Genomic DNA, 11,961 nt, shown 5'->3' with positions numbered 1-11,961 from the left:
GGCTTAAGGGAGGCCCTGGGAAAAATATTATGGGCTTTGTTTGTGTTGCTGTGGTAGAAGTACAGAAATTGAGGTAGCTACAGGTTATAACACAATTAGATTTGTAATTCTTCCATTAGATTTGCACATGCATGGTAGAAAAGCTGACCACAGAAGGAGACATTTATACACAGAAAAGTCTGGTTAAGTGGTATTTAAATGAAACTTTTTCATGAGATAGAGAAAGGAAAACTTCCCATGTGTGAGGAATAGTCACTTCAGTCGTCTGAAGAACAGCTGAGCAGTCATAAGAAAAGTGACCTAGTTGCCTAGGAAAAAAGTTTTAGTAAGTAGTTATATGAACTATTTAAGTGGATACTGCATTATTTAATTTGCCATTTTACCTTTCATATCAGTCACTGAAACTAATATATTATACCCCTAGAGTCTTTCTTAAAGTAAATATATTCTCTTTTACCTTGCAGCACTTGGGAGGAAAAAGCACCTCTTAAAAAATTCCATTCCTCTCAATGAAGATAATTTGGGGAATTAGAGACATAACTAATCGACTTGTCTAGATGTCCGTTGAAAACCTACAGATATTTAGGGGAACAAATATGTTCTGTATACATTTGTAGAAAATTACATCCTGTGTCAAAATCTCTATTTGTAAATGCCACCCCTCCCCTTTTTTGTCCCTCACAAAAGAGTGTGTAGATCACTGGATAGTGACTTGAAGGTCTGCTGACAGTCAGCTTGATTTCTCTGTTACATCTTTCACGGTGGTAGAAGCAGATCCCCGCAGGTACAGAAAGCCACAGCTTTAGAAAAATTATCTCCTTCCATTTCTCATGACTGTTAAAACATCCGGGAGAAGGTGATATTGCTAGTCAGGTTCTACAAAACGTTTCTGCTAAAAGAACAAAACCCAAGTTTGAAATCTCACTTGCAAGCCCAAAGACAAGGGGAAATGTTCTGGCCTGCTTCCATACTGTAAAGCAGAGTACAAGCAGTGTGAAAAAAACACAGATGTTTTCTGCTGGTAACACTCTGGGAAAGTATTTTGAGAATCTCTTCATCCTTACTTTCCTCTGCAAGGGCAAATCAAAAGGAGAAATTCTTTAAGCAGTGAACATGCACATTTTCTCCTTCTATTCAAAAAAGCTTTTAGAATTGGAATGCATTTCTGGGGGGCACTCAGGAGCACAGAAAATTTGAAAGGAGCTGTAAATAGCTGCTAAAAGTTGCATTCAGAAGAGAGAAGATAGTGGAAGATAGAAAAGCTAGAGCAGCAGCTTATTCTTTACCTAATAGGCAAAAGTCAGATTCTTGGACTTCTAGGTAGCTTTCTAAAATAATCTTTTGAAAAACCTAAATTTTCCCTTTTTTGTTGTTTTATTAACACAACCCTTTTATTTAGCATTTTCCCCCTCAACTAACTAGAGAGCTGTCTCCAAGATGCTTTTTAACATGTTTTATGTCCTAGTCGTAATGTTGGTGTCAGCTGCCTTCTGCAACCTAACAGTTTAGGATCTTGCTTAGTGAGAAAATGCATACTATATATCTGCTGTCTCAGCCTCTGAAGCTAATTTACTTACCACAGTCACCTTGAAATATGTGCTATGCTATGCAGAGTCCTACAAACACACTTGGGTAAAGAGGACTTTGTTCCTTTCTACCACGGATAACAGTGTCAGTCTCTGTTAAGCACAGAAAAGTACAGTGCTTTTAAAATGAGCCTATTGGTAAACCAGTAGAATATAAACTGCTTTTAAAAATTTTCTTTACATTTTTTGTTAATCAGTCATGGTATCAGCCACAGACGTGTTTAGGGCATTCACAAAAAACTGCCCAAGTTCTTCATTTTTGCAGCAAAGTTTAACAAATTTAACAACTGTGAAGTTTTGTTAAAAGTAGTGTTACACTTCTAAATCCTATCTTCACATATGCATATGTTTTTACATCTGGCACTATCTGAGAGTTATAAATAGTGATGTTCCTTCAACTGTATTGAAACACAACGAACTAGGAAAAAAAAAAGATATTTTAAAACAAAGAAATATTGGAAATCTGTTGTACAAGGACTGTATGACTTTTAAGTATTTTTCATCCTGTACTGGACCACAGAGCAGGATGATAAGATGACCTCTTGATATCTTGCCTCCCCTGTTTTTGTGGCTCTGTAATTGCTTGATATTCTTTCAGCAGAAGCTGAGAAACAGGATTGTCCTTCAGTACTATATTTTCCTCATGTTATTGCCTAACACTGATTGAAGTCAGGGTGAAAGGAGGAAATGGCTCTGTAAAACCATCTTTAGTAAAAAATAATTCCAGTCTGCAGTGGTCAGGAGGCTGTATTACTTTATTGCCAGCATCACTTTGGCAAGGATACAGAGGGAACTCGTGAGTCTTTTTTCAAGTAAGAGTGCACCTAAAAAATTATTTTGAGAGAAGAAATTTGGGATATTGCCAAAGGTTTAAAATGTGATCATGAAAAGGCTAAATTGGTTCCCTCACCCATTACTAGCCTTTCCCTATCAAGACCAAGTGTCTTCTAGTACAGAAAAGGCTATTCTCAAAGCACAGCATGTATAGTTAATTTCCCACATGACTTCTCCTTTTTAAAAAATATTTGCTTCAAGTGATTGGAAAATACATTCTTTGAAAGAGCAAGCTCTCCCTGGCTTCCAGCATGAAAGACCTTTAACAGCTTCAAGTAGTGGCTGGTGAATATGTAGCAACGTTACACATTTGAATTGTCGTAATTTATGGTCCTCCTTTATTGTAAGTTTCCTAAAGTAGGAAAACTTACTAGCAGCAGAAATACTTTCCTACAAGAATGATCCCAGAAATCCTGAGCATTCATGTTAAAATGATTTTAAAATAGGAGCAAGTAATCTAAATTAAGGACTAGAAACATGCAGAGTAAGTATGGTCGTCAAAACTTTAGAAATTAAATACAGGTGGAGAGCTTAGTTGTTTAATAACTAGTTGAAGAGGAATTAAATCTGCTCCTGGATAATTAGCAAAAGAAAAGGGAGAGGCAAAAGTCAGTAAGGTAGTTAATGTGAATTTTTCAGCCATGTTGCCACAATTCCTGTGGCAGAAAAATTGCTCCAGTGCATATATGTTGAATATAGGATAGCACGGGACCTTACTGTCTGTGAGGCCAAGGACAGGTAGTTGAGGATGTACATTTGAAAATGTATTTGTTCCATGAATTTACTCTAGGGATAATCCAAAATATCTCAGGTGTGGTTGTGTCCTAAAACAATTGTGTTTGTCCAGTTCTGTGCTTTTAATTTTAAAAAGTGAAAATATACTATAAAAAAAAAAAAAAGGGAAATCTTTTCAAATCTTCCCTAGCATACTGAGAGTAAAAAGTCTCTTAACAGTTACCACTTTCAGCTTCACTGTGTCAGAGAACAGAAGCAGAACCCAAATGATTCTAAGACACAAAACGGCTCAGCAGAGGCATGAAGGACAGGTCTAAATTGCAGCATAGGTAGAAAATGTGAATCCCTTAAAGCAGGTATATACATGAATTTAAAAAAAAAATAACAAAAGTTCATGTTAACTAAATTCAACCCACTGGAAAAGCACAGAAAACTTTTCCCTTTGGTTAGTAAAAAAATCAGTCAAGAAGCTGACAGAGCTGTAAAGAGAATCTTGACCTTTCTAGCCTAATAGGGAGGAGGGAGGGTCTTACTCATCCTTCTGTAGCATTTCAAAACCAAGGAAGAAATAACAATGTATTCTGTCGTCAAGTCCCTCTAGCCATTGCTTACTATCATCTGTTTCAAGAACAAATTACTGTGAGAACTTGAAGCGGTTTTCCAAGTTGTATCCTGTAAGACTTAAAAGCTGCTACTTCTGCTTTCCTGCCTAGCAAGTCAGTCAATAAACAGGCAATTATCAGCTGTCTACCCTCCACACCCAGTATGGGTATCTCCACTACAGCTCACCTGAGTGAACAGCAGGTTCAGGCTGCCTATGCCTCTTCCTGGCACTTACTGCCCCAGTACTGCACACATTGTGCAGCAGGTGTCAGAGGCAGATGTGATTTCACTAATATACGTGGGATGAAGATTTATTTATACCTATGAAGGCATGATTGCCCCAGGAACATTTTGGAAAGCCAGAAGGTAGTGCAGAAAGATTTTTGTGAATGAAAAAAAACAACCATCTGTAACACATTCAAGGAAGTATCTAATTAAAAACTGAAACGCTGCAGCAATGAATTGAATGATTTCTCATCTTTAACAGAAATCCCAATTACATTAAGCCTAGGATGTCTAAATAGTTTTGAATTATGCAGTAGCAGACAATTTGAAAATTAATCCAATCCCTTCCTTTCCAAACAGGGGCCCTGACTATCACTTGGGCAAGGAACTGAAAGCTGCTACAAACTGGCAAATCTCTGGTCCTGTCAAAGCCTCATGAAATCACAGTATCTCTAGGTAGGCTTAGGGATCTGTCAAGTCAATACAAAATGGAAAGCCTTGTATGTGAACCTTGCTTTGCATGCAGATGGCTGCCTGCCTCAAGAAAATTTGCACCTGTAAAGCTTAAATTTGAACACATCATCAGGTGAATGTCAGGCAGGTGGCCAAGGCTCCCAGTCTAATACAGGTCATCGAAGTTTTGTGGGCATTGTAAATTATACATAAATTGCCATGTCAAAGGGCTGAGCCCTTTGGGAGAAATGGTATGACAATATGAATTTATGCACTCATTTTGCAACACAAGGGCACAACACAAGGTCAAAACAGTAGAGAATAAAGGGCTAGAAGCCATGCCTCCATTAAGGAAATATTAATGTAATTTCATATGGAGACTAATAATCAGCCAGTTCCACTACTGTTGAAATTAGTGGTGGTCACTTGGGTAACCACTGTTGGTGTTTTGAGTACACCATCATCTGCAGCTATTTGGGATAGATTTCACAGGATTTGTGTGGTTTCCTGAGCACACAACAGAATGACTGTACTGCAGTCTTTGGAAAAACAAGCATCTTTTTTACACATGTGTAAAGCTACGTGAGCAAAATGCAAAATTACTTGCTAGGTTACAGGGAAATGGAATTTTAAAGGCCAAATATAAATAGGTGACTACTAAAATTTTATACTGGGATACCAGCATTCCTTGGATGTTTATGCATTTCCCTGGTTTTCATATAAAGCAAAAAGAGAAATCTACAGGAAGGAAACAGCAATGTCTTTTCCAGGGTGTACTGAGAAATATCTTCAAGTCATAGGGTCCCTTGTAGCAGTTGCATATTTTTTTCCTTTACCTCCTTCTTTCACTAGCTTCAGCTCCTTGGTGTTAAATTGAGCTGGCAGTGTTACAGGCCATTTTAAATCGATGCTTGCAGAACTGCAAGAAGTGTGAAGCTGCCAATGAAGAGTCAATGAGGAGGCAGTGATAGCAGTTATCAGTTCCTCCACACAAATGTCCTGAGTTTTCTAGCTGTGTAAGCCTTTCCAAGTTTGATTAAAAAGGGATTAATGTTTTTTTGGTGGTTTTTTTTTTTTTTTTTTTTTTTGTATATGTATTTATAAGAACCAATTTGTGTGGGCTTGCAAGTTATAACCGTTCTGACAGGCTTACATTTGAATGAACCCGCTTTTCCCATGGTGAACAGTGATTTCAAACAGCTAAGTTAGTTTTGGACTGGACATATTCATACTACCTTGCACACAGTTCACACCATTTCACTGTTGTGCCGGATCTGGAAGAGGCTGTATTTCAACAGTGAAGCCAACGTGTTGGTTATAACATCATTCATCTCACACTGAAAATACAGAAGGTCCCTGCTGTGTGAGTGAGGGCAGAGATTTTTTTCTTCCCTGTGTATTCCTTGTTATTTATGTGGTTGCTGTTCTTTCTAGATTAGGCAGGGCAGGTCATGCTGCTTAATAGGAAATATAAGAGCTGGTCCTGTCCAGTGAACTACTTCTAGCCACTGGGTGATCACTTTCTCCCATCTCTTCGGAGAGAGAGCTCACAGAACAACAAAAAAAATGTGTCTTTTTCTTTCTTTGGCCTGTGACTTGGATTATCTCAATTGATAGCAAATTGGGTGTTTCTCGGTCAAAGCAGGGCAGGGAAGAAGGGCATGTGGAAAAGGAAGGAGTGGGAAGCATGGCTTTTGTTTCTGCAGCTCACTACCAGTTCAGCAATCCCACTGAAATTCACATTGGCGGTAGAGTTGGCTAAATATATAACATGAAATACTGGATCCTAAAAACTGGGTCAGAAGCATCACAGCCTCTCTCACCTGCAATGCATGATAATCCACAATTATTAAGACCTACCAGTGAGTATGCTGGGACAAGGACTGGCCTAGCAGGCCAACAGCATTTTTTATATGGTTCACATCTGTAAAGATATATTACCATTTTACATTAGCCTGATAGACATTAACAAATGGGTATGTGTTGACATCAGTGGAACCACATAATTTAAGTTTCCAGCTATGAAACTGGAATATAGTAAAGTATGTTTTTCTCTTATTCTTCAGGAAACAATTTAGACAGAGTGCCGTGAATGTATCAAACATGCAGTAACATAAGAGTTCCTGCAAATCTGCCTTCTCTTAGCCACAGTTTTATTTGCAATTGCCAGGATATATATCCAGGCAAAATAATCTGTGTCAGTAAACATACTGTGAGTTTTTCCCCTGCGTAACTGTAAATCCTAGGGAATGATTTGGACATGGATTGTTAAACAATGTTGAGTTAGTGAAATAACAAGACTGCAGAGGAGAAAGTGAATGCTATCTCTTCCAGGAATGTACCAAGCATTTATGACTTAAGACAAAACTAATAGTGTGATGACATTATTTTTCACTCCTGCCCCCCCCCCCCCAACTAATTTCACATCCTGCTGAACTGAATATAAAACCTTGCTGCCACTGATGGGGGAAATCTACCTCTGCCTCTCTGCTTTTTTTGGTTCCTACTCCCAGCTGAGCAACCCAGTTGTGCTGGTACATGTTAGATCCAGAAACCCTATACTAAAGTCATTTGTCTCTTAGAAAGCTACTGATGTGTTTTGCTGGAACAGTTTTCTCCTGAGTTAATCAGAAGCTCACAGAGAGGAACTGATGATTGCCAGAGCTGGCACAAGGTAAGTAGTGGGAGTATCCAGCTGGAAGCAGGGAAGGAATTAGGATTTAAAAATGGACACCAAGACCTCTCCCTTTAAGAAAACTGAGCTTCAGGTCAGTTCAACCTGTCTCATGAAATCATGCCTTAAACCCTACATTCAGACTTGAACTACATGCGATTATAGAGAAATAAGGCCTGCAGACACCTGTATATGCTACTCAGACCTTAGGTCTGCAGGCAGAAACTGCTATGGTGTATGTTGTTCTCTTCCCGAACAGATCTTGAAGACATAGGGAGAACTTTGAATTGGGCTCCCAAAATCGTATACCAGCAAATTACTGTCTGTATTGACCAGGCACAAACAGGGAAATAATGGTTCCTAAGAGATGCTATGGATACACTGGTCAGAAATCACTTAAAGCAAAGCAAGGTCTGATGCTTTCACTGCCTGGTGTTTAGCTGATGATCACTGCAGAGGACAAGCCCAGCACAGCAGGTGGTTCTCACTGATCTGTACTGGAACTTCTTCAAGATACCATTGTCTGCACTTGAACCAAACCTATTGACATTTATAGTTAACAGTCAATATTAAAGACATAAAATTTCAAATACATATACACAATCTCCTGATAGAGGTCAGAAAGGTCTTTGAGGTCCCTGGTGCTTTTCTGAAGACCCTTAAGCCTTGTTTAAAATCTACTCAGTAGCACTAAGGTCACTAGCTCTTTTGTCAGCTGTCCAAATGAGTTGTCATTGTTTGTCCTAGACTGTGCTGAGACTTCAGTTCCCCAAGAGCTGAGCTAAGTTGGCTTTGCCATGGTCCTGCTTACCTAGAGGTGTGCTTGTGTGGAACAGCTCCCTTCTGCTGTTGCTGGTGCTCACCTGAGACTGAGGTTTGCCATGTGGGGAGTTAACCAGACAAAAACTAAAACTGCAAAAAGAGATGGACTTTTCCCCTAGATGCTTTAGCTCCCCAAATGTGCTGCCTCTGGAGCGATACAAATACCAGTGCCAGCAGAAGAGAAGGGCAGAGGTACATGTCCAGGGCAGAGAAAAAGACAGTCTGGTAGGTTTTCTTCTTTTTCTGTCAGGGTTTATCCCAGTTTCTTCTTCTGCCTTCTATCAGGGGACTCATATAGCTGTCCACTAGTGAAAAAACAGGTTCTCCAAACTTGGATCAGTCACAAAGTGCCTTTTCACCTTTTAAAAAACATTTATTTTCCATGCTCCTTCATTACTTGCTTGTAATGCAGATCTCAAAGCTCTGAAATACAGTCTTTCAGTTAACCTTATCAAAGTTAATGAAAAACTATTTAAAACACAAACTACCTGAGAATCAACGATGGATCTATTGTCTCCCTTTCTTTTTGACACCCACTGTTTGTGAATACAGAGTGAAGTGCTGCTTAAATCCTTTTTTCTTCTCATGTGCAGAAGTTTTAATTGCTCTGTTTTCCACACAATATGTATTTTTCCTAGTTCTTTTATCCCTGGTATCCTGTGTTGTTTGGTAACTATTTCAGAGTCAAGGTATCTAACAGACCTATCCTTTATTCAGCTCCTGTGTTGTTGTGGATGAGTGCTGTGCAAGCCTCTGCACAACCCAGCAATCCGTCCCAGCACAAACTGGCTTTGAGTAATTACAGATAGGACACAAGGAGAGGGCTCCTCACCTCCAAACAAATGGGATGTGGGAGCCTCTTTTTCAATAGCACTGGTGGAGTTTAATCAGCTGATGAAAAACACTGTCTGACTGGTGCCTGCAGTAGCAGGGGACCAAATTGAAAAGACCCTGGAGTTGAAAGGACCTTCTTAAAAGATGTTTTCACCACAGTGGCTATCTATACAATGTTATTTGAATAATGCTGCTTCTTTTTGGGGTATTTTGTTATTTCCATTGTAGTATCTGAGTACTTCATATGCTTTTTTGAGTATTTGTGTTAGAAGTCTGTAATTTTGTTGCTACAGATCATAATGTCTTACAGTCCTAGTATAAATGTACCTTTATTTGTTTTTGGAAATATTTAAAAACATAGCAAAATATTCCCATTAAAATTATTACAAATCTCTCTGATTTTAAACTTTCCGAGAAATTATTACCAGCTCTACTTACGAGTTCATTGTATTAGGATCTTTTCCACCTCAGACTTTCATCTATAAATCTGTAACACAGTTACTAAAGCTGTGCTAAGGTTTGGACTTATAAAAACTTCCCTTCCAAATCAAAATGATGAATTTGGGTCTTAATGGGATAGTTCATTTAAACAAATTAAACACCATTTAAACTGTTTTTAAAAATCATTACATTCTACTAGGTTAATTATTTTAAAGTTATTTTTTAATCTGTATGAATTGCCCAGACAGAACAAGGGTCCTTCATCCTTTCTTGCAATTCATCATCTGCTGTGATAAAGTGTTGTGTCTTCACCTGTAATTACCTTCTGTAATTGCCGCTGCCCCTTCTTGTAATGTTTGTTTGACAGACTGAAAGGTCGTATATATTTAATAGTTGTAGCACCTTTAATATTTGCTGTTGTCAACAATACAAAGCTGAACTGCTTAAAGCTGTACTGGTAATGGATAATGCTGACATTAGTGCGCTGCTAGTACAGAATTGGCTGGTGTGGAGCTTTTCATCTGCATGGCTGGCAAGATCTTCAAGTGCGAATTCCATCTGGACACTATGGCACAGAACTGATGGTGGGTTTATGTGGACACAGAAATAATTAATATATCTGACTGGGCAGGGGGACCCAGAAAGGGCTGCTAGGACCAGTGTCATTCTCGAACCAAACCACCTGCCAAACTCAGTCCTGGCTCTTCTGCAGCTTCATGGTGGGACTCCTGGAACTGGTGTCACCTCCACCCTGTATACTATTCCCAGAGCTCCTCAGGCTCTCATCTCTCCATGGCATGGGTATATATATATCTTGTGGCTTTTGGCCATGTGAAGATTTATAGGCTGCAGGGTCAGCAAACTTGGTGACTCTGTCTTTGCAGAATAGAGTCTCTTTTGCCAGACACTGTACTACATTCCTGCTAAATATTTGATTCAGTGGCATCTACCTTCTGTTAACTAGCCACATGAGTCATGTGTAAAGGAGATGCCTGACTGGCTTTGGGTGAATTATCTTATCAATATTAATGTGTGCTAAGAATGTTAATAAAATTAAAACTCCTCCTTATCCACCTCCAGGACTTCATTCTTATTCTTGGTCTTTGTATTTCTCTTCTTTTAAGTTAAAAACCAGTACTCTCTATGAATGAAAAGCATTAACAACCCATCAGACTGTCACAATTAAGTTATTTCTCTTCCTTTCAGGGCTTTTCCTGAAGTCTTTACACTGCAGTATTAAAATGGCATCTTTTGAGGCTGAACTTTCATTCAGTGTAATTTCTTTCAGCTCTGTCTGCATTATAGAGCAGGAAATAAATCATGAAGAGAAGCATTACAAAATTAGCTTAACTCTGATGACACAAGAGCTACAGTGACCACAAACTTTTCATTACTACTCTAGATCGAGCTTTATTGCCGGAGTTTGAGCTAGTTTCTCATGTGTCACTTGAAACGAGAAATTCTTTTCTGATGGCCCTCTCATCTGAACTGCAAGCATAGGAAACTCACCTGAATTGTTGTTATCATATTTATTAGGTCATGATAGTGTGATCTAACTTTATACTCAGTAGCATGACACTGAGTTGAGAAGTCACTCAACATTTTTTTTGCTATGCTTATCTGACAGTTGCTTCTGTTGGAGAAGATCCTGTCCAGACTCTCACTTCCTCTGCTCATAGTTTGTAGGTATGGATTAAAACTCCTTTTCCCCATGGCTTTATGTTGCCATATAAAGTTAAGATAAGAATTTGGCAAAAGCACAAAAATATTGTGTAGGTAGGGGCAGAAGAGATGGCTGGCTGCACATGAGCAAGAAACAAGTTTTAAAAACTATTGAGGCAAATTTTCCAGTTTTAAAGACTATTGAGGCAAATTTTCTATTTAAGCCACTTGGGTTACATCTTTATTGTAATTAACTCTTTCTTCTGGCTCATGTGCAGTCCAAGAGGTGGCTCCTGAGTCAGCAAAATGTTAAAACTACCTGGTGTTTTTAGGTAAATCGAAGCTGTGTCAGCCAACCTCAAAACGTCTGCAAATATGCTTCAGAGCCCCTTCATTGTGTGCTCTTACATCAGCACAGTTGATGGGAAACAGTCAAAGGGTGGGGTAAGGGTGTTTGATTTTTCATGGGCAATCCTTGGTCATAAGTCAGAATCCCAAAGTTCACTGTGAACCTTCGGTTCAGCTTCCTTTGATTAACGTGTCAGAATGGTAATATGTGATCGGATTACACCTTTTCCCCTCTAAAGACAGGACCACGCAGCACCTGGCACTCCAGGGCAAATTTGTTTTCTGATGTCACAGTATTCCTCACTTGCTGACCTGACCCACGTGACAGCCTCATGAGTTCTCGTGAGGAAGCTACAATTATCTTTTTTCTGTTTTTTAAATTCTTTGGTGTGTCTAGCTTGAATCAGACTGAAGTTAATTTCCCTTGGATTTGGGGATCTGCAAAAGCCAGTTCAATTTTTTATTTTCTTATTTGCTTTTGTGTCTTCTCGTGATAATTAATTCCAAGCATGAGGTATTTAAGGAATCCTTACAAGGCATGCTGGCTACAAAAAGAAGGTTAAATATCAAAGGTTGCTTACTGAAGAACTTTTTAGTTTACTAGCAGCTGGTCAGGAATTAAAAATGTTTCTGGATTAGGAGATAGAAACAGCTTATTTCTCTCTCTCTCTCTTTCCCTCTCTCTTTCTTTTCTATTTGTAGCTAGTACTCATACATGCTGTTCCTCCAGGAAAATTACTGCTT

Source organism: Strix aluco, chromosome Z (assembly GCF_031877795.1).
Source record: "Strix aluco isolate bStrAlu1 chromosome Z, bStrAlu1.hap1, whole genome shotgun sequence".
Lineage (NCBI taxonomy): Eukaryota > Metazoa > Chordata > Aves > Strigiformes > Strigidae > Strix > Strix aluco.
This window is presented reverse-complemented; position numbering follows the sequence as displayed.